Below are 21,182 nucleotides of genomic sequence, written 5' to 3'. Positions count from 1 at the left end.
ACGCAGCCGCCCACCTCGCCCACCTCGCTCGCCCACCCACCTCGCTCCCTGGTCCCATCCAGCTGTCCGTACTGCACACATGCGCAGTAGGCAAATAACAGGGACACAGGGACAGCTAGACGCAGCGACACAGGGAGATTATAGTATAGGATAGGATGATTTAGTCAGTGTTTGCCCATTGTAAAAGCTTTATTCTCCCTGATTTACATTCTGACATTTATTACATGGTGACATTTTTACTACTGGCAAGTGATGTCGCTGGAAATACCTGCTGCTTGCTTTTTTGGCAGTTGGAAACAGCTGTAAATAGCTATTTCCCACAATGCAACAAGGTTCACAGACAGGAAACTGCCAGGAAAATGGTCCTCACAGTCTCCTGTGGGAGGGGCTTCACCACAATATCAGCCATACAGACCCCCTGATGATCCATTTGTGAAAAAAAATGATTTCTCATGTAAAATGGGGTATCTGCTACTGATTGGGATGAAGTTCAATTCTTGGTCACAGTTTCTCTTTAAGTAGTGTAACACTTATGCTTGCCCATTTTATTTCTTCTGCTGCATCACCTTCAAGAATGGTCTGTTTGCTTGCTACCTAATATATCCCACCCTTGAGAGACACTATTATACTAAGTTAATCAATGGTATGCAGTTAATCAATGGTATGCATTTCACTTGTTGTCAGTGGTTATGCTGTGGCTTTATAATTTCCCTTACAAATCATTCCTTCTTGGAGAATGGTTAGGTGCCTTTTGACAACACTATTAATAGCATTGTGGACTTGCCCATCCTCTGCAGTGTCCACTGTGCACCACCATGCATTACCCAAAAAAGTATAAGCATTAGTCTGAAGTGGCTGAAATATGGGGACTACCGCCATGCTAGGAAATCATGCTGTGTGCTTTAGCTTTTTGTAACTGAATGGGTCCATATAGTACACCAAAGTGCAGAAGGTAGAACTATTTTCTATTCTGCTTGCAACCCATTGGTGCACCGTTGGTGCTCTGTCCCGCTCTATAGTATGGCATAGTGTAGCTGCTGAAAATAATCACCTTGATAACATAAAAATAAGCTATTCATGGTGCTTCAATGCTTTGACGTGTGTTCTTCCTATTTTCATAAATGGAGTCCAGAGGACATTTGAAAATGACCTCTATATTATTTTTCCATGTTATAATTCGCCCCAGTCATAAAAAATTACCCTTTTAGCTTTCATTGTTGAAAAGTTGAAATCAAAAGTATATTATGAAACATAATTGTGTCCTTTAGATCCTGCAATTATTATCTGAAAACTGCTGTGATGCAATGTGTTATGGTCTCTGACCCGTCTATTTCTTGCATAGCTTTTGAACCACTGGATGAGTGGAATACATTACAGCCTTATCTGCTTTTGTGTGATGGTGGTGGGTACATAAGAACAGTACTGAACTTGTTTTCATCTCTCTAATTTACCCAGCAACACTCACACACATAGAATGACACAGCAGCTAGAGGAGACAATTACAGTATACTGCTCAATAAAAATCTAATGGATGAGGCATCCTGCTGTCTGCAAGGCACTCCTTTATCAAATACACAGTGTTTCCGTAAAACTACCCACACATCACATGATCAGAATTTTAAAGTTAAGAAACATTTTTCGAAGCTTTATTTAAATTGACAAATATGTACTATTTACTGTGTACCGGGGTAGGAAAATAAATGTGCAAATAATCTTATAATCCCTACACTTTTAACCTAGCATTGTGCATTTTTATAGATCTCCAGAATGTACTGAATAAATATTTTTACCTAAACATTCTTCCTTGCAGCATCATTAGCCATGCTATACATTTATCACTGTCATGGCTTTTTTATATTGCACGGTGCTCTAAGACAGCTAGCTGATTGTACATAAGCCATAAACTAGCTCTTATAATTATTCTTGGAAAGCAGCGCAATAGCTAATTTTCTCTCTTCATCACAAAATGTCCATATGAGTTGGAAGCACACATCATTTTAATTTATACATCCTGCGTGCAATGGTTTTAGAAAGTATTTGTACTTCATGCAGTGTAAAGTATTTGGAAATTCATCAAATTCCCTCTACCATCCAAAGTAATTGATAAGTCATTTAGTGTCATATTGTGTTTGACAGCACTGAATTATACAGCTAATATGGATTTATTAATAGATTATCCCCCAGGTTCATTAAAAACCTGCAGTGTAATGCCGGCTTAGCATTCATCAAAGGACAGGTTTTCTCTCATTTCAGCCTATTACAGTGAACATATTCTCTGTGCATTATTGAAAACAGCAATTTTATGCTCTTGGCTGATAATTCTTTTTTTCTTTATATATGTCTCTAAATGGCACAGGGATACTTCCTTGGCATAATTTTAATTACTATGAGACCCCACAGTGGTGTAGCTTCGACCAGTCCAACAGGAAGTAATTTTGGGTGACTGGTACGCGGTAAAGGAGGGGGGTGGAGGAGAATGGGGAGAGTAGTGGGCATGAAGAGAGCCCACTACACATGCCTGCTTCCCATGTTTTTCTTTCTTTCTTTCTTTTTTGCACTACGGTATTCTTTAAAGATTTCAAAGGTTGGTGAGTGACAGATTTGTTTTAAAAGTGGATTCCAGAGGAGGGGGGAGGCTAAAGAGAAATCTTGTATATGTGAATGCAAAGAGGTGATTCTAGAGGAGGGTAGAAGTTCTGGACAACATATCAATAATATTATATATATGTAGATCAGACAGACATGTATACGTGTATTGATTATATTTCATGTATATCAATGACAAGAAATACTGTTTTTGTGTGATTGAACAACTGTGTAGTGTTTATATTGCCTTTTTCAGAGAAATAAGACTTGCTTTATTAAAGTCTGTTGTAAAAAATGTTTTAAAACTGTTTAATAAAAAACATTGAAATATAGAGGAGGGTAGAAGAAAGTCGCGTGCTGAGTGGAGATTGCAGTTGAGTTGGTATCTGGAAACTAGTAAGGACCTGTGCAGGAGAAAGAGATTGTTTAGGACTTCATAGGTTAGAGTTAAGAGCTTGAAGTGGATCCTCTAGTTAATGTGCAGCCAATGCAGAGCTTAACAGAGAGGAACAGCATATGAGTGAAAAAAGAAGAGTCGAGCAGCAAAGTTAAGTACAGATTGGAGGGGTGCCTGTTAGCTGGTAGTCAAATAAGTATATCACAATAGTCAAAATGGGATATTAGAATAGCATGAATTAAGATTTTAGTAGCGTCCTGAGTGACAAAAGGTCAGATGTGAGGTATGTTTTTGAGCAGCAACAAAAAGGAATAATTCTTACATGTGACATGGTTGAATGTAACCAATTTCAGTAATGACAGCTGTAGATAATATTGTTTCTGTCATAAATATACAATTTTATTACTGAAAATGGGGATGGGAAAATGGGGAGCCCTATGTTAATATTATAAATTGAAAGCCTGATAATTGAAAAATTTGAATTCTTGTTTTGTTTTGTCCAATCTCTGAATGTATGATATTGACACAGAATTCAAATGTAAATCTGAAAAATAATATATCAATGTGACCTGACTGTTAATGTGATTGAATTTAGTTAAATACAGTACATATAGAAAAACTATGATGAAAGGATCCCGACCCAGCAAGCATGACATGGTATAATGTGAGTGAATTAAAAAGAAAGAAAAGTGTCTGAGGACCCAGAGTCATAATATACTATATTCCATGATATAATGCAGAGATCAAGCATAAATCCACAAGGGAAATTAATGTCAGGGAGACCTTAAAGTTTAAGCAATATTAATTTTAATACAGGAAATATAGAAAAATCATGACATATGAATCCTAACCCATCAAGCATAACAGTGTAATGTTACTGACAAACAAGAAATACACATTTCTGAAGACCCAGACTCATGCAATACAGTTCCTTTTCACTCACCCTCACTGTTGTCATAAATGTAATTCAAATGGCAAACTTTGTTCCAGATAAATACTTTTCAGCATATTGTGTAGTAGTAATTGTGTGTAAATAATGCAACCTCTTCACTAATCACTATCTATTGTATGCCATATTCTTACCTCAGACAACCTAGTTCCATTTGCTACACCATCCTTATGCTGAACTGCATAATCACATTAAACTGATTAAGCCTGGACACATTACACCTGTTTATTCTCCAGCTCTGCCAACTTTAAAATTTCGAGTTTGCGCCAAGAGCCAACATGCACCAATACAGTACAAGCAGTTGGCGATACACTACTCCAGGAGTGGGTCATAGTGCAGACCAGTGAAGGCACTCAACTGTTACTATACTTTGCTAGTTTTACGCCCAGTTTTGGCATTTACTCAGGTGTTATTAGCATTTGTGGACACTTATCTCTTAAATACGTGCAGAACAGACTGCCCTATGTTACAAACTGTCCAAAGAATGCTTCAGCTTCTGTAGTTTATTGGCCCAGTATAATAACAATAAAATAGTTTTATTGATCACTTGTACACCTCATCTATTACTCCCTCATCTCCTGGTGCCCTATTAGTTTTGATGTGGGTTGCTCTGATCTCATGATCTCCTTTCTTAACCTATCTATTTCACCCTATGCCCTCTGAGTGAATCCCCACCCTCAATCCTGCACTGACTGAACTGTTCAAATTCTCCAACTCTGCTGGTATTTTCCCTTAGCCTTCAAGAATAAAGTTGCTCTTCCAATACTAAAGAAATCCGCCCTCAACCTCCCCCTACTTTCCACATACTTTCCACCTACCATCCCACATTTCTACTCCAGATGCCTCAAAACTACTTCACCCCAATGTATACAAAAGACTTAAAGTGGATCCGAGATGAACTTATACATTGCATAGTTGGGTTCCTTTCCTATTGTTTATATGGCATTCCTCAAGCCAAATACTTTTTTGTTTTTGTTTTAATACTGTAATTCCCTATAAACTAAACAAGCCATGCCCACAGGTTTTCAGAGAGCCAAGGCACTTTCAGACAGTAGCAACGGTTCATGGGATCTCAGTCTGGGCAGGAGGAGGGGGAGGTATTACTAGCCAGACACTTGAGAGGCAGAGGGGAGGAGGGAGGAGGAGGGGGGATTAGGATTTTTTGCTCAAGATGCAGATAAGCCTGCCTCTGTGTAATGTTTACAAACAGCATGGCTGCTGTCATTGTATCACAGGAAGAAAGAATCATGTTCTATTAAAGCTGTTTGCAGCTAGATTTGTTGTGTAAACAGCAAGGTAGCTATGTCTTCACCACCTTCAACTACCAAAGACAGTAGCTGTGCTTATTCTGCAGGGATCTTACAGAAGTATTGGGCAAGTGGTAGTGGGTGTGGCAAAATCAAATGCAAATCAATGTTAACCCCTTGCACTCAAGGGTGTAACAATAGCTTCCATGACCCCCGCCGTTGGGGAAGGGGGGATGGGGGTCCCAAGAGCAGGAACTAGGTGAGAGGGAAGGTCCTGCATGTAGTTAAAGTAAACATGAGATGGGCTCAGCCCCATGAGCACCGATGAGTCCTTTGCTGTCCTCCCGGGTGGCTCCATTCACCTGGTATCAGCTACCGTAATCTGGCTCAGCCACACCAATCAGGCTCTTCACAGCAAAATAGAAATTTAGGGCATTTGCGCACACCTTTCTAGATGAAACTATCAGAAAATGTCATATTGTGAATGTAAAAAATATGTATGTAGCTTTTTCCCCTCCCCAGTATCAACATCCTCTACAGCAGTAGAGGGAGAAACAGAGATTTTTATTCTGCCTGAACTGTGAAATAATACTAAATGTTGCAAAACAAGTAAAACTACAAAGTTATAGAAACTTTACCAAAGTACTTTTTCTTCTCTGCACTACACCGCTGCTAAAAAGAAATATTATACCTTGAAGGGGGAGTATGATATTTTGTTAGTGTGAAAAGTTTTCTGCAATTTAAAAATATGTCAGCTGTGTTCATTCTAATGGAATGAATGCAGTTGGGAAATCAGATTAATGCTGTGACAGCTTTTGCAGCTCAGGTGCCTGCTGGGGACTGTTAAGAAAAAAGAGTAATAGAAGATGCTCTGACTTAGGCAGAACCACAGATATAATAATACACCACGTCTGTCTTTAGCTAAGTATGTCAGTGCTGCCAAAATAAACATTGCTATGCAGTATGTATTTTGTTAGAGATCTAGTAAATTAACTAGCGTCCCAGCTGACTTCTTCTACCAGGAAGCAAGAATAAACAAACACACAAAGGGATTTACAAAAGTTTTGTCAGATTAATGACTTTTTTCTTTTCCAAACAGCCAGTATGGGGCTCAACAAGAGCTAGAGACCACAATCATGGCAAGAAGAAGATATTGTTGTCTGTTTATTGTCAGCAGCTGTCCAACCTGTAATAATAAGCCTGATTTATTCAAGCCTTTCTGAGGTAGGAGAAATTAGAGAACATCAGTGAACATAACAAGGAAACCTGCTTGTTTTTTGCCCTGGATTTATAAAGAGTTCTCTCTGTGGGTGTTGGATTGTAATATTACAAACACACTGATTTAATACCCCTCACCATAGCTCAGTATTACCCAGATGAAGGTTTCAAGCTTTTTTTCCCCTTAATCAATTTTTTATTTAAAAATCTAGGTAAGGTTAAAAAGAAATGCAACAAGGGGCTTGATTCACAAAGCAGTGCAAACACGTTGCACGCCTGTGAAAACCCCTTTATCACGCCTAAATTCAGTTTAGGCATGATAAGAAGAAACTCGCGCGAATTTTCCGCGCGCAAAGTGTTGCGCGCGCAACCGCGCACGCGCGCGCACAGCGGCCCCCGCTTCGCGCGAAGCTCCCATTAAGCTCTATGGGACTTTGCGCACGCACGTACGCGCGGAAACTTCACGCGAGTTAGAGCACAAAGCGGTGATAACTTTGCTGGTGCAAAGGTTATCACGCCTAAAGTCTTTTAGGCGTGATAACTGAGTTATCACCGCTTTGTGAATCGAGCCCAAAATCTGGTATGCTACACCACCTTTAACAGTTCATATTGCATTCAAGCCCATAGTCTAAAAATATCATCTAGTTGCTTAGTAATCAAAGTGTTTGATGTTGCAAAATCAAAAACAAAGCTTCTAAAATCGTTTCATGAAATTTGGATCATATGACCAAAACAGAAGAGTCAAGCCTTTCTGGCATTGTGAATGTGGCTACCGTACCTGCGTTTATTGCATCATTACCACTGTTCAGACTGCAGGGGGCTGGCAGAGTCTAAATCTGACTGAGAGCATTGTAGCCTATAGCATGTACTGCCTGTGGTGCAGTAAGTGATTTATGTGACATTAACTATAGACAGATAAAAACATGCTCTGAAACTTAAGTGTCTATACATGACAAAGCAAACATTTGTGCCTGGAATTGGTCTTAAAAAAGACGTGTGGTTCTTTTTGTGAAGGTTTTAATTTATCCAATTCATGGTATATCTAAAGAAAAAACAAAGAACTTTCAACTGGACACCTTGTTGTGTTCTAGGACAGTGTTTCTCAACATTTTATTGGTATGTACCCCTTTTAAAACCCTGTACTCACCAAGTACCCCTTAGCATAGTAAACCGTATCACAAGTACCCCTTGACAAATATATATTTAATCGTAGTACATGATAATTGGTTCTAAACAATTTCCTAGCATTTACTATTGCTTTTAATTAGCTGAAATACTACTTTTGTGTTGTTTAAATAAGTTTTATAATATTCTAAAACTCGAAATTTGTTATTCTTGGTTAAGTATGTCAAGCCTGAGTACCCCCTGGAACCATCAGAAGTACCCCCAGGGGTACGCATACCACACGTTGAGAACCTAGGTTCTAGGAGATGATTCACTAAACCTAAAAGAGTATATCTAGCTTAACCGCTGCTCATTGTGTAAATGTAAATTATCTATATGCCAGTTTGAAGATGTGTATTGTCCTCAAAACATTTAGGAAAGTGTGATTAAGCATCAGTCTTAAAAAAAAACCAAGTGAATAACTAATTATTTGCACAAAAAAAAACTGTGCCCCACTGATTTGCATTCAACATGTGGGCCACCAGTTATTTTCTCATACTGTTATTATAAAGCTGGGGAGCTAGAGCTTCATTGACTTAAATTGCTGACATCTACAGTCAGTTCTCACAGCTGCTTACCTTTATCTTTAAACTAGTGATCCTAACCAAAAGTAGAGTACAGGTGTATAAAGCAAAAACATTGCTCTTCACTATTTCATTTGGAGAGAAATGTATACAATTTTAATGTCTTGTACCTGAAACACCAAACAAAGGATTCTGGTTTAAAAATGTTAATCGCTCTCTTTCTAGTAAAAATAAATATTTTAAGCACAGGAACTATCATGATAAGTGTATTGGATTTATGCTTAACCACTTAAGGACCCCGGAATTAAACCCTCCTAGTCACCAGGCCATTTTTTACAAAATAGGTCACTGCAGATTTAAGGTCTTGCTGCAGGGCCATACAACTCAGCACACAAGTGATTCCTCTCCCCCTTTTCTGCCCACCAACAGAGCTTACTGTTGGTCGGCTGTGATGGCTCCCATGATGTTTGTTTGTTTTTTTGCAAATATTTACTGTATTTTTTAACCCTCCTGGCGGTATAAAAAAATCCGTCAGGAGGGAGCGCAGCAGTGTTTTTTAAAAATTTTTTCCTATATCATGTAGCGAGCCCAGGGCTTCGGCGATCTCCGATCAGGAAATCCCGTTCAAAGAACGGGATTTCCTGGAGGGCTTCCCCCGTCGCCATGGCGACGGGGCAGGATGACGTCACCGACGTCACTGACGTCGGGACGTCATTGGGAGTCCCGGGCCACCCCTCGGCGCTGCCTGGCACTGATTGGCCAGGCAGCGCACGGGGTCTGGGGGGGGGGGGGGCGTGCGGCGCGACGGATAGCGGCGATCGTGCGCGGGGCGGCGGCGATCAGTGTGCTGGCGCAGCTAGCAAAGTGCTAGCTGCGTCCAGCAAAAAAAAAAATTAAACAAACTACGTTCGGGGTTACCGCCAAGCAGGTTAAATACATAATGCTATTTCCTTTTATTTTTGTAACTCCTCCCTCCCCTGTCTGCCAGCCTATGACAGCAATCGGCTATCATAGGCTTCAACCAATGAGAGCTGATTGCTCTCCTGCATTCCAGGGGGACAGCTGTGTCACATGGCTGTCCCCAGTACAGTGCTACCTTAGATCGCAGCTCTGTACTAGGTAAATAGACAGCGGCTTCGCTGTCCAACAGTCTCCTAATGGTGATCGCTAGGGGTTGTGTGTGCATCGGCGCGTGCTATCTCCAGCAAATCCACGCCCCAGGACTTTATGCCAATCATCATTAGGCGGTCCTGGGGCTGCCCCTGTGTTCACGCCCATCGGTGTGATGGGGTCGTCAAGAGGTTAAACTCACTTAATATTCTTACAAAAGGGCTAAAAAAGATATTTTTAAATCACACTTCTGTCCTATGGTCAGCTCTGTTAAATATACACTTCCTTATGACAACCTCAAAGGACAACTACAGTATCAATAAACATGTTTTTTAAAGGGGAACTGAAGAGAGAGGTATATGGAGGCTGCCATGTTTATTTACTTTTAAGCAATACCAGTTGCCTGGCAGCCCTGCTGATGCTTTGCCTCTAATATTATTAGCCATAGCTTCTGAACAAGCATGCAGCAGATCAGTTGTTTCAGACTTTAAAGTCAGATCTGACAAGACTAGCTACATGCTTGTTTCTGGTGTTATTCAGATACTACTGCAGAGAAATAGACAAGCAGGGCTGCCAGACAACTGGTATTGATTAAAAGGAAATAAATATGGCAGCCTCTTACTTCAGTTCCCCTTTAAACTGGGATGGGAATAGTTTACTGCTGCATTTCTCCCTCTGCTTTTCTCTTCTTTGTTTTAAATGTTATAAAAGTTTCTCACTGATGGGTGTCGGGGACAGACATTGTACCTGTGAATCACAAGGGGGGGAGGGAGGGGGAATCCCTCTCCCTACATCTGTGAACCCTGTGTGCTTACTAGCTTTTGCAAGTGACAGGTCTCACTAGCTACCTTTCTCTCACTGAATTAACTGTGTCCAGATGAAATGTGGGGCTTTCAGTAATAGTTGTAGAGTCTGAGAAGAAATGGAATGCAGTGCTCTGCTACTTGTAAAATAAGCATTCTGTACTACAACAAGGCAAGTTTTTTTTTTCAGTCAAGGAAAATTAGTCTCAAGTCTGTTGTGAGATGCAGAGACCAGCAGTGGCTTTGATATTACATTTCAAATAAAAAAGAATCACCTCTGCTAATGGGTGCAGCTAAAATCTAACCAAACCAAAGTACAGCTTTTAGCTTCGATTTTTACCTTGAAAAGTAGGAACATGCTTACACAGCTATTCAGTAATACTTAGACATAATTGGTAGCTGTCCTTTAATAGTGGTTTGCTCTCGTTTGTTGTAGGAATATTCAAACATTATACTGGCTTTCAGTTTTCCCTGCTTTTATCTATATAAATATTCAGACACCTGTGCAATAAACAACATTGGAGGCATATTTCCTCTTATTGTTCTTTATATTTTTACCTACTGGCTTAGTTAGAGACAGTTACATGATAATATCTGCAGTATAGTACAACAAATTATAGTACAACAAATTGTATTGAACTCTTGGACTGTAAACATTTTATAATATTAAGTCTTCTCATATGAGTACATTATGCATATTACATATGAGTTTATGATAACCATTTTGTGGGAAAAACGTCATTTTTCCTGTGCTTATTTTCTTATGCTTATTCTATGATTTTCACAGGTTTTTTTTTTTTTTCTTTACAATAAAGGAATGGCCATATTTGATACTAGTATGTATGTTTACTAATCCTGGAGGTTTTAATAAACTTCCTTGATAAAAGGGGAACAAAAATCTTCAGTAGATTCAGAGTTTGCAAAAGCTGTGCTAGAGGGGCTCACCTGCACTTCTGTAGGTATCTTAGTGGATGTTCAGAGCTTGTAAGGAAATGACTGACAGATGTATTATTATTATTATTATTATTATTATTATTATTTGTTGTATTTATAAAGCGCCAACATATTACGCAGCGCTGGACATTAATTTAGGTTACAGACAATATTTCGGGGTTACATACAGCACTAAGACAATACAGGAATACAAGAAAAACAAGATCACGCAGCACAGTATGAGCATAAGGTAATGCTTAGTCAGTCACTGGATGGAGCATGGAGATTATCTGCCTATATTCAGGCAATGCGGACTACCTGACCTTTATTGAAATAAACCAGACATGGATCTCACATGTCTTCCTTATCCCTATGGCAGATTCTATTTGTCTGTGATTGAGCATTGGGCAACAAATTAAGATCACACACCATCACACGTCCTCCCTGCAACATGGCAGTGGTGTTGCTTTTGCTATTACTGCTGCCTCCATGGTCTTTTCACTATGACACAATGATTCAGATCTCTGAATGAATGGTACTGACAATAATTCTCAGGGACATCTTAGCCAGCTCCTAGCATTGTGTATAGCTCATCTCTTTTTCCTGCTCTTTAAACTGAAAATAAAATAATCAATATGTAAAACAAGAGCTACATTTAGAACTTTGAGATGTAAAATATTCAATGATACTTGTAGGATCATTCATTGTTATATTAGGTGTTTTACATTCTTTCTGTTATTGCATGAATTATTTTATATACTTAAGTATTTTTTAGCCTGAAGTTTGTTTTCAGCCTGGATAAAACAGATTTATTATAGCATATACTCTTTGGAGTACTACAACACAAACCTGGACTATGTTTGATGCAGATCCTCCAGGGAAGCTGTGCTGGGAATTAGTCAAGTGTTCCGATAGTCAAGGCCTCATAAAATGTTGGCTATGAAACCATATATATAGATTCATATTTATGGATTGGGGAAAGATGTGAAGAAATGATAGTGAACTGTTTCTTGGAACTGAACCGTTACCTCTAGTTATGGATAACTGTTACAGATAACTTTGGAGAATAATTTATCTTATAATATTTATACTTTCTTAAAAGAAAAGAGTGGGGATGGGTAGTTTGACTTAGGCCCGGGCTTCACTGGAGCTGCTTCAGCGTGGATTTCTGCTTTTGAGGAATCGCCAGCACTTGCAAAAGTTCTAGGCTAATGCAAACCCATGCTTCCACAGGCACAGATTTTTCATAAATCGCAATCATGGTGCCTGCAGCACCTGGTGATGCTTTGCATTTTCAATGCAATTTCCTACAGGGAAAGCAAGGTCAAAATTAGGCATGGTCAGAAATGCTGATCTCTGATTCCGCAGAAATTCCAATCTCTGCCAATGCCAATTACTGATGCCCCGGATTTCTGATAGTTTTTTGATTTCCAAGTAGTACTTTTTGTCATTTTTTGCATTCTCTGATTGGCCAAATACTTCTGAGTTGACTCTGCATTTTCTGATTGGTCCAACGCTTCCGAGTCCTGTGATTGGGCTAAAACTACTAAAATTTGCGAGTGCAGTATTTACACAGAAATCTGATTTCTGAGTTCTATTTTCCAATTTCCAATCAGAAATGCAGATTTCTGATCAGAAATGTGGACATTTCAATTCTGTAAAATCCGAACGAGCATCCCTAGTCAAAATAGCATTCCTTTACATCACTCTGGAAATTGCCTTTTATGTGCAAAAATTGCTACATATTTTCTCTAGTGTATAGTACTTTTCTTATAGTTGAAAATGGAACATATTCTATTGTCTATCTATTCATTGCTTTGCAGCTTAACCTGTCTGCATTCTACTATGATGCTGGTAAAACAAAAGTCAGGTCATAGGCTGCATATGCAGTGCTCAATGGTTTTGATGTAAAGAGCCATTTAAGTTAGTGGTTTAGCCAGACACAGTATAGATAATATAGATGCATTAGATCCAATATATCTAATCTATATGATAAAAAGTAATACATGTCAGATATGATGTGTTTCATGTGCACATTTAATTGTTTGCATGAAGGTCTGATTTAATTCATATGAACCAATTTTATGTCAGTGCACACGAAAGAGTTTCGCAGATGCATTTCCTAGAAAAGATAATACAGCAACGCTTTGAGGAAGGTCCATGAATACATTTAAAAAATGATAATGTTTCTCAGTTACCCTTTGCTTTGATTGTTTCAGTTGTGGATGCAATGAAGAAAATATTTACAGTGCACATCCTGTTCTAATCATAATATGCTAGTTCATAAATGTTTTACTTCAGACTTTAGGGATTCACAATTTCAGGATATATGAAAGAAATATCACCGAGTAATAAAAGCGTTAACAGCATTTTTCTCTCCTGCTCTCAGTTCTTTAATACCTTTAAGTCTGCAGTTAAGAACATAAATGCTGAGTCCAACAACTGATGTTAACCTTTGACAAGTTCAGCTGATGCTGAATGCCAAGTTTATGTTAAGCTCCAAGGCATAAAGAGCAAGGTACTGCACAGTTATTTTCCCAGAAATAAAGAACCAAGCTCTGTGTTTATTATTTCCTTCAAAGAGCTTTTATTAATCATATACCATAAAGAGAAGCAAAAGTGGAATATGTAAAAATTGGGCTAAATGTCCAATAGGCAAAGCTAAGGAAGGAGTAGGAAGGGGAATTTGGAGAGAAGCAGCTAATAAGAAGAGAGGGAAAGAGAGTGAGAGAGAGAGAGAGAGAGAGAGATAGAGAGAGAGAGACAGAGAGAGAGAGAGAGAGAGAGAGAGACAAAGAGAGAGAGAGAGGGAGAGAGAGAGAGAGAGAGAGAGAATAGCTAATATAGAATGAGAGACAGACAAGAGGTAAAGACAAAACTGAGACAAGCAAGACTGAAGCTCACATTTTGCAAGCGGAGCAGTTAATAAAAGCGCAGCCAAAAATGGGCACCAGTTAAATAGCGGTAGCTGGCGCCAGCTGCTATGCTATTTAACGGGCGGTGTGACTAAATTGTTATTTATCATTCTATTGTTAGCAGGGGTTCCAATTAAATTGTTTTTTTTATCGTTTTATTGCTAAATAGATGACGGCTTTCGTTAAAAAGGGAGGGTTATTAGTTGTCCGGGGAGTGAGGGTTATTAATCACCGTCTTAGGCACCACCAGGGGTCCTAGGGTTAGGCACCACCAGAGGGGTCTTAGGGTTATGGCACCACCAGAGTGGTCTTAAAGAGAATCTGTATTGTTAAAATCGCACAAAAGTAAACATACCAGTGCGTTAGGGGACATCGCCTATTACCCTCTGTCACAATTTTGCCGCTCCCCGCCGCATTAAAAGTGGTTAAAAACAGTTTTAAAAAGTTTGTTTATAAACAAACAAAATGGCCACCAAAACAGGAAGTAGGTTGATGTACAGTATGTCCACACATAGAAAATACACAAATACACAAGCAGGCTGTATACAGCCTTCCTTTTGAATCTCAAGAGATCATTTGTGTGTTTCTTTCCCCCTGCAGCTATCTTCCACTGAAGTGTCAGGCTGTTTCTTCCTGCAGAGTGCAGACAGCTGTGCCTGTATGCAATTCCTCAGTATGTGAAAGCCCAGCCAGCTCAGAGGAGGATTTATCCAGCTTGTAAAAGATATTAGAGCAGAGTGAACCTGCACTAATCTAAATAACACACAGGCAGTGTGCAGAGAGGGGCCAGGAGGGTGGAGATGCATCACAGAACCACAACACTGAAGAACTTGGCAGCCTTCCAGACACATGCTGACAAGTCTGACAGGAGAGAGATAAGTTGATTTATTACAGAGATGGTGATAGTAGAACGTGCTGCAGTAAGCCAAAACACATTAGAATAGATTTTGGAACTTGTAGGATGGAAGAAAACCGGATGAAATTTTTGTTACGGAGTCTCTTTAAGGTTAGGCACCACCTGGGGGGTCTTAGGGTTAGGCATCACCAGAGGGGTCTTAGGGTTAGGCACCACCTGGGGGTCTTAAAGTTACGCACCATCTGGGGGGTCTTAGGGTTAGGCACCACCTGGGGGTCTTAAAGTTACGCACCATCTGGGGGGTCTTAGGGTTAGGCACCACCAGAGGGGTCTTAGGGTTAGGCACCACCTGGGGGATCTTAGGGTTAGGCAACATCAGGCACATCTTAGGCTTAGGCACCACGGGGGGGGGGGGGGGGTCTTAGGGTTAGCACCACCAGGAGGGTCTCAGGGTTAGGCACCACCAGTGAAGGGTTCTGAGTGACAACAGGAAGAGGTTAGATTATAGTGAAATATCAGCAAACATTGGTTCTACTACCACAATTAAATGACGTATTGTTTGTGCATAAAATAGTGCATTACTTTTTTTAAATGTATGCATTATAAGGGATGCAGTGATGGCTAACATGATGCAGGTGACAAATGCATAATGGAGGGAGTCAAAGTTAAGTAACAGAAAACAGAATGACAGAGGAATAAGTGATGGTTTATATGTAACAGGAGTGCAGTAGATACTGTAGCTAAGGTGTTAAAGGAGAAAATTATACAAAGGCTGTATGTCACAGATGACATAGTGAGTGCTGACTTTCTCTGCAAAAATTGTTTTTATATAGTGTTTGCCACACATACATAGAAAATGTTATATACGTGTGGCAAACACTATGTAAAAACAATTTTTGCAGAGAAAGGTCAACTTTCTGATGGATAAAAACAGACATCTACCAATTTCTTATACTATAAAGCCATTTATAGCACTCTGCAACATCAGTGCATTAGTAATATAAACACCAATCTTGGATCTCTTTGATAAATAGCTAATTGCTTTGGAGGAATAGGACAGCTAACAACTCCTCTTCATTGTTATATGCACTTAGCCATTTACCTGAGGCGTAGTTTTCCTATTTGAATATATGAAATCAAGGTAAAATAAAAATGAGCAATCAATAAACCACAAAGATATCATAAGATTTATCAGAATTATGCATCCACCATGTTTTTTTTTTCTCATTTAGTCCGATCGATCCACGTAAAGAGTATTTTCTGTTCCAAAGGAAAAAAAGCATTTAATATTAACAAACCAATCTGTTTAATTAGTTAATTAGACAAATATGTTTAAGCCAAAAAAAAGGCCAATATTGGGGGCCAATTTGCTACCTAAATTTGTCATTAAGCCAACTTGTTACATAGTTACATAGTTATTTTGGTTGAAAAAAGACATACGTCCATCGAGTTCAACCAGTATAAAGTACAACACCAGCCTGCTCCCTCACATATCCCTGTTGTTTATTTTCCTTTTTGCATCCCACAACTTCCTTCTCCCACAGTTTAGTTTCACATGCACATATTTTCATGAGCCCATTCCCATTTTAGCACGCATGGTGAAAGCAAGACTATAGCTTTCCACAAAAATGTTATCAAAATTATTTTTAATTTCTGCTCATCCATTTTTGAGAAAACTAATTTTACAGTTTTGCTCATCCCTATTACAAGTTTTCTTTCCACATTGCCATACATAAGAAAAAAATCCAGTGACCACAGAAAGTATCCCTTGTCCTGGGCTGTATTGGCAGGTTTTCATTTTAGAAACTGTAAAAAAAAATGCACATAAAATGTCTCTTTATTTCTGCACAAGATTTCTAAATTGTTGTTGGGCAATACGTTTCAGAAGATTTGTTTGAAAATGCTTAAATAACAGTTGTAATTGAAGATGTTCAAGTAATAATTATGCTGTAATAAGCTGATTAAATGTCTTCTATTTTTGTGCAAATGTATCCTTTTTAACAGCAGCAGATACTTATAATTATTATTGTTTATTTATGCAATACTTATTGAAGCATTACCACTTATTTCTTAAATAAATAAACTGTATTTTTATTTATCTGTGACAATTTTAATTCAAGTTTTTAAAATTGCTCACTTGTTTTGTTTTTTTCGTAAGACCCAAGTAAATTCAAATTCTTAAACCAATGATGTTGACTAGTTATAGGTACTATAACTAGTTATGAGTACTATTTACTTTGGAACTGATTTTTTTAGATTCAAAACCCCATTGACCAGTTCAGCTTTCCTACTTCTTTGCTCCATACCACAGTTCATTCACATGCATACAATTTTTACGTATGGCCTTATTTAGTCCAGCTTTCACAGCCATATGTTACTACTGGAAAGACAATAGCTTTAAGTATCCTGATATGTTGGTAAACTGACATCTCTATCCTTTAGTATCCTGTTCAAACATGCCATAGCTTTCCTTCCAAGCAACAAGCCTCTCTCAATGTTTTGGCTGCAGTCAACATCTGCAGAGATCTTCCATCCCAGGAAGATGTAATCTGTTACAACTTCTACTTTTTACTCATCTTCTGTGACTGCCACATAAGAAGTTTCTTTTATTTTGATTATTAGCAGTGTTATTGGCTTCTGATGGCTTTAATCTCTAGTACTTACCTATGTGGTGTACTGTATACCATAGTGTTCTAAAGCTTTCATTGGGAACCATTGTTACACTTACTAGCTTATGATGTACCTTTTTTACACATGCAGTAAAGTGTACATAGTACTTGTCCATATTTGTTTGTTTTTCTTTTTTTAGGTCTGTTTATCCATTCTGGTGGTTAACACACAGCCCTTTTTGCATAACCTTGTTTGGGCTAGCCCAATTTCTTCCATATTGCTACATTGATGTGGATATGTTTTGTACTTGCTGCAGGACGGTATATTTGTTTGGAAGGCAGATTAACCTTTAATTTTTAATGTTGATTTTATTCTTTATAAATGCTTATTGAAGAATGTTGTGCTGATTTTTAGTGCTTTTGTAATTGTCAGGGTTCTCTCTGCTCTGAGCAGTCTGGCAATGGAATCTGGACAGAGATGAAAAAAAAAACAGTTGTAAAAAGAAATGTTCTATCTAGAGTTTTACTTTAAAGCATGAAAAAAAACTGTGCATGTGTTGTATTGAGAACTTTTTGACTATCTTTGACTGCAGTTACTGTGTAACCTATTGCTTTAAGTGACGCTTGTTGAGCTAGGTTTAGAAAACCTGGAGGTCAAAGTTTCTTAGTGTTGGATGCCAGCCACACGCTGTCAGAGTGAATTACAAAGTTTGAATGCGATCTGGGAACTGCTTACATACCCTTTTGAATATTACAAATTCAAATGGCTGGCTCTTACAATATATTCAGTGCTGCATCTCACAGGAATATTAATACATTCTAGAAATATTTGATAGAATAAATAAGTTAATGCATTTCGTTATTCTATGGCATTGACCTTAAAATGGTCAGTCACTAAAAATACATTTTGTCTTCAATCTAATCTGACCTATCACATGCATATATGAAATAAAAGTTGTTTTTTATAGTTAAAGAAAAGTTTCATGATAAATTCATTCATTTCTGGACATTTCTCTGACAGCAAGGGCATTATCTGACATCAAGTAATAGAGTATTATACCATGCTAGCCAAGAGTTGAGGTAGACCATTTTAAATTGGGATTACACCACTTAATGGCCAGCTTTAAAATGTACCCCAGGTGACATGCAATATGATGAGATAAACATGTATGCTCAGTGCAAAACGTATTAATAACCAGACTGTTTTACTTGTTTCATTCAGTATTTCATGGAGACTACCTTATATAACCACTGCCCACCGCGCTACATTTTAAATGGTCTCTCTTAACGGCCCACAGGTCATTTTAAAACCCTTCCCTGCCGCTACCGTTAACAATTGCACCCCTCCCCCCCACTGCACCTACCATCAGAACCCGCAGAGCCCGATTAATGAAAGGGAAGAAGTCTTTACTGAACCAATCAAAGTTCCTGTAAGTCAAATATAATGGCTTCAACGAGAAGCCAATGAGGTTTGCTGTAACAGCACTATCAGCATGCTTGTTCTAAGCACACTGATAGTGAGTGTGAGGACATCTAGTGGTAAAAAAAACCATACAAAAAATAAAAATATACACTTTACATTTTACACATTATGCATTAAATAAAAATAAAATAATACCTCCTTCCCCCTTTCCCCTCCCCATTATGAAAATGAAACTTTAAAAAAAAATATGGCAGCATTTTAAAAAATACATACATAGTTACGTTAAGGACTCCACTTTATTTCTATGTATGGCATGAGGGTATATTACTGGTATATTTGCCTATATGGGCATGTAATTAGTGACAGACACAAAACTGCACCTTGATTTTCAAATAAAATATTGTTGCCATACTTTGTACTAGGAACAGCATTTAAACGTTGTAATAACTGGGACAAATGGGCAATTAAAATATATGGGTTTTATTCACAGTAGCATGTTTTATTTTAAAACTATAATGGCCGAGAGAAACCCAGAAGCAAAACAAAAGTTTTTTTCCAACATCTTCAAAAATGGGCAGATTTGGCAGGTAAGACCAAAGAAAGACATTACTGAATGCATTAAAATGGGTTGGCAGGCAGTAAGGAAGGCAATCCTGGGAGAGGACTGGCAGGAACTATATATAAAAACGGTTTATAGGGTGTATACACCCATTACTGGTCCTTTTACACACCAAGGTGAAAGATTATTCTCGGGTTGTCCAAAATGTTCTCATCCCATCCCAAATTTAGATCATATGTTATGGAACTGCCCACTTATCCAAAAATTTTGGAATGAAGTCCTAGTTTTCTCTGATTCCCTAACGGGCAACAAAAGAACATTGGATTTATCCTATTGTCTATTTCATGGCCTAGGTGCTGCTGCCGATGACAACAAACTTAATATATCTAAATTTGAGCACTTGGTACTACTTGCGGCCAAAAAAACGGTTTTAAAAAAAGTGGATAGATAACTCCTCTCCTGGAATTGCAGATCTCATTATACTATTAAAACACCTTCTTCAACTAAAATGTTTAAATTTGGAAAGACAGAAATCTAAAACCATCAGTAAATTCTTTAAAACATGGCAAAGGTTTATTGAAAAGACTTTTGATAGAAACAGATAGTAGAGCTGATGAAGTTCTTCAAAAACACTACATGGTATCTCAAAGGGAAGATTGGGGGTTATCTGGGAAAACTGGAAATTTGAGTGAGGGGATCGGAAACCTTGAGATAGCTGATGGGGAGAATGGGGGAATGAAACTTCACATAAGTTAATGTAGATGTGTTTGCCTGATATTCAGTTACTTTTAGAGTCTTATTTTTAGTTTTGGGCCGACAATTAACGGAAGACGACCATATGAGGACTTTGATTTAGAAACGGACAATACTCTGTTTCCACTAATGAACTTTTGCTATATTATCGAAGTTATTTCCAAATCTTCTACTTTATGGCCACAATCTGTTTGTAGTTTATTGCTGAAAAGTGATATGGCATGGAAAATGTTGTATTAGATATTTTTTATAAATGTTTGTGTATTCATGATATGCTATATCATTAATAAAAATATATAAAATATATATATAATGGCCGAAAAGAGAGAGAAGAAGAGAAATAATGATTTTTTTCCAATTTTTTTTTCTTATTAGTCCTGTTAAAATGCATTTAGAATAAAATAATTCTTAGCATAATGTACCACCCAAAGAATGCCTAATTGGTGGCGAAACCAAGCAAGATATAGATCATTTCATTGTGACAAGTAGTGATAATGTTATTGGTTAATGAAAGGGAGGAGCACTGACAGGTGAAAATTGCTCTTCTCCATTAGGGTAAAAACCCTTGGGGTGAAGTGGATAAGGTACAACATTTAAAAAGGGATTAATTATAACTGATATAAATGTCACTATGACTCTATATTTATTTCCAGATGAGGATTAGTTAAATAGTCTCCTAGTTAGGAGGATTAGTTAGTTACTCTTTGCTTGTAGGGATAGGGACACTGAGGAGCGAGTGGGCAGTGTGTTCAGTCTCACTCCCACGAGTTAGCGTGAATCAAGACAAATTCCACTGATGAATGGAGACTCTTTAATAAATATTTGGAGTTATTCAATATAAACTGTAAGATTGTATAAGCATATTAGATGTACAGTATATAACTGTCTAAAACCAATGCAATGTTCATCACTTAAGCTAGTGGCAGTGCAAAGGATCTATAAAGTGGCTTTGAACCCACATTTACTATTTACCACAAATTTGTTAGTATATGTTATTTTTACAGCTTACCACAAGGTGGCTCTGGTTGCTCTCATGTTAGGTTTGTAAGGGCCCGTTTCCACTAGCGCGGAAACTGGGACAAATCCGCAGAGTGTCCCCGCAGGCAAATTGCTTGGGGAAACTCTGCCATAGGAAA

At 38.2% G+C, this 21,182-nt stretch overlaps 1 protein-coding gene across 7 annotated transcripts in view; it reads left to right on the top strand.

Annotated features, from left to right (window-relative positions):
• Positions 1–21,182, top strand: part of GABRG3 (gamma-aminobutyric acid type A receptor subunit gamma3) — a 554,105-nt gene that overhangs the window by 270,043 nt on the left and 262,880 nt on the right. Inside the window, exon 2 of one of the 7 annotated variants that reach the window (XM_068268144.1) lies at positions 6,279–6,403. The exons of the other annotated variants lie outside the window; for them this stretch is intronic. The gene's annotated coding sequence lies outside the window, so the exon portion shown is untranslated. The remainder of the gene's footprint in view (positions 1–6,278; positions 6,404–21,182) is intronic. 7 annotated transcript variants of the gene reach the window in all.

The sequence above is a fragment of the Hyperolius riggenbachi genome, chromosome 2 (assembly GCF_040937935.1).
Source record: "Hyperolius riggenbachi isolate aHypRig1 chromosome 2, aHypRig1.pri, whole genome shotgun sequence".
NCBI classification, from domain to species: Eukaryota; Metazoa; Chordata; class Amphibia; order Anura; family Hyperoliidae; genus Hyperolius; species Hyperolius riggenbachi.
This window is presented reverse-complemented; position numbering and strand designations above follow the sequence as displayed.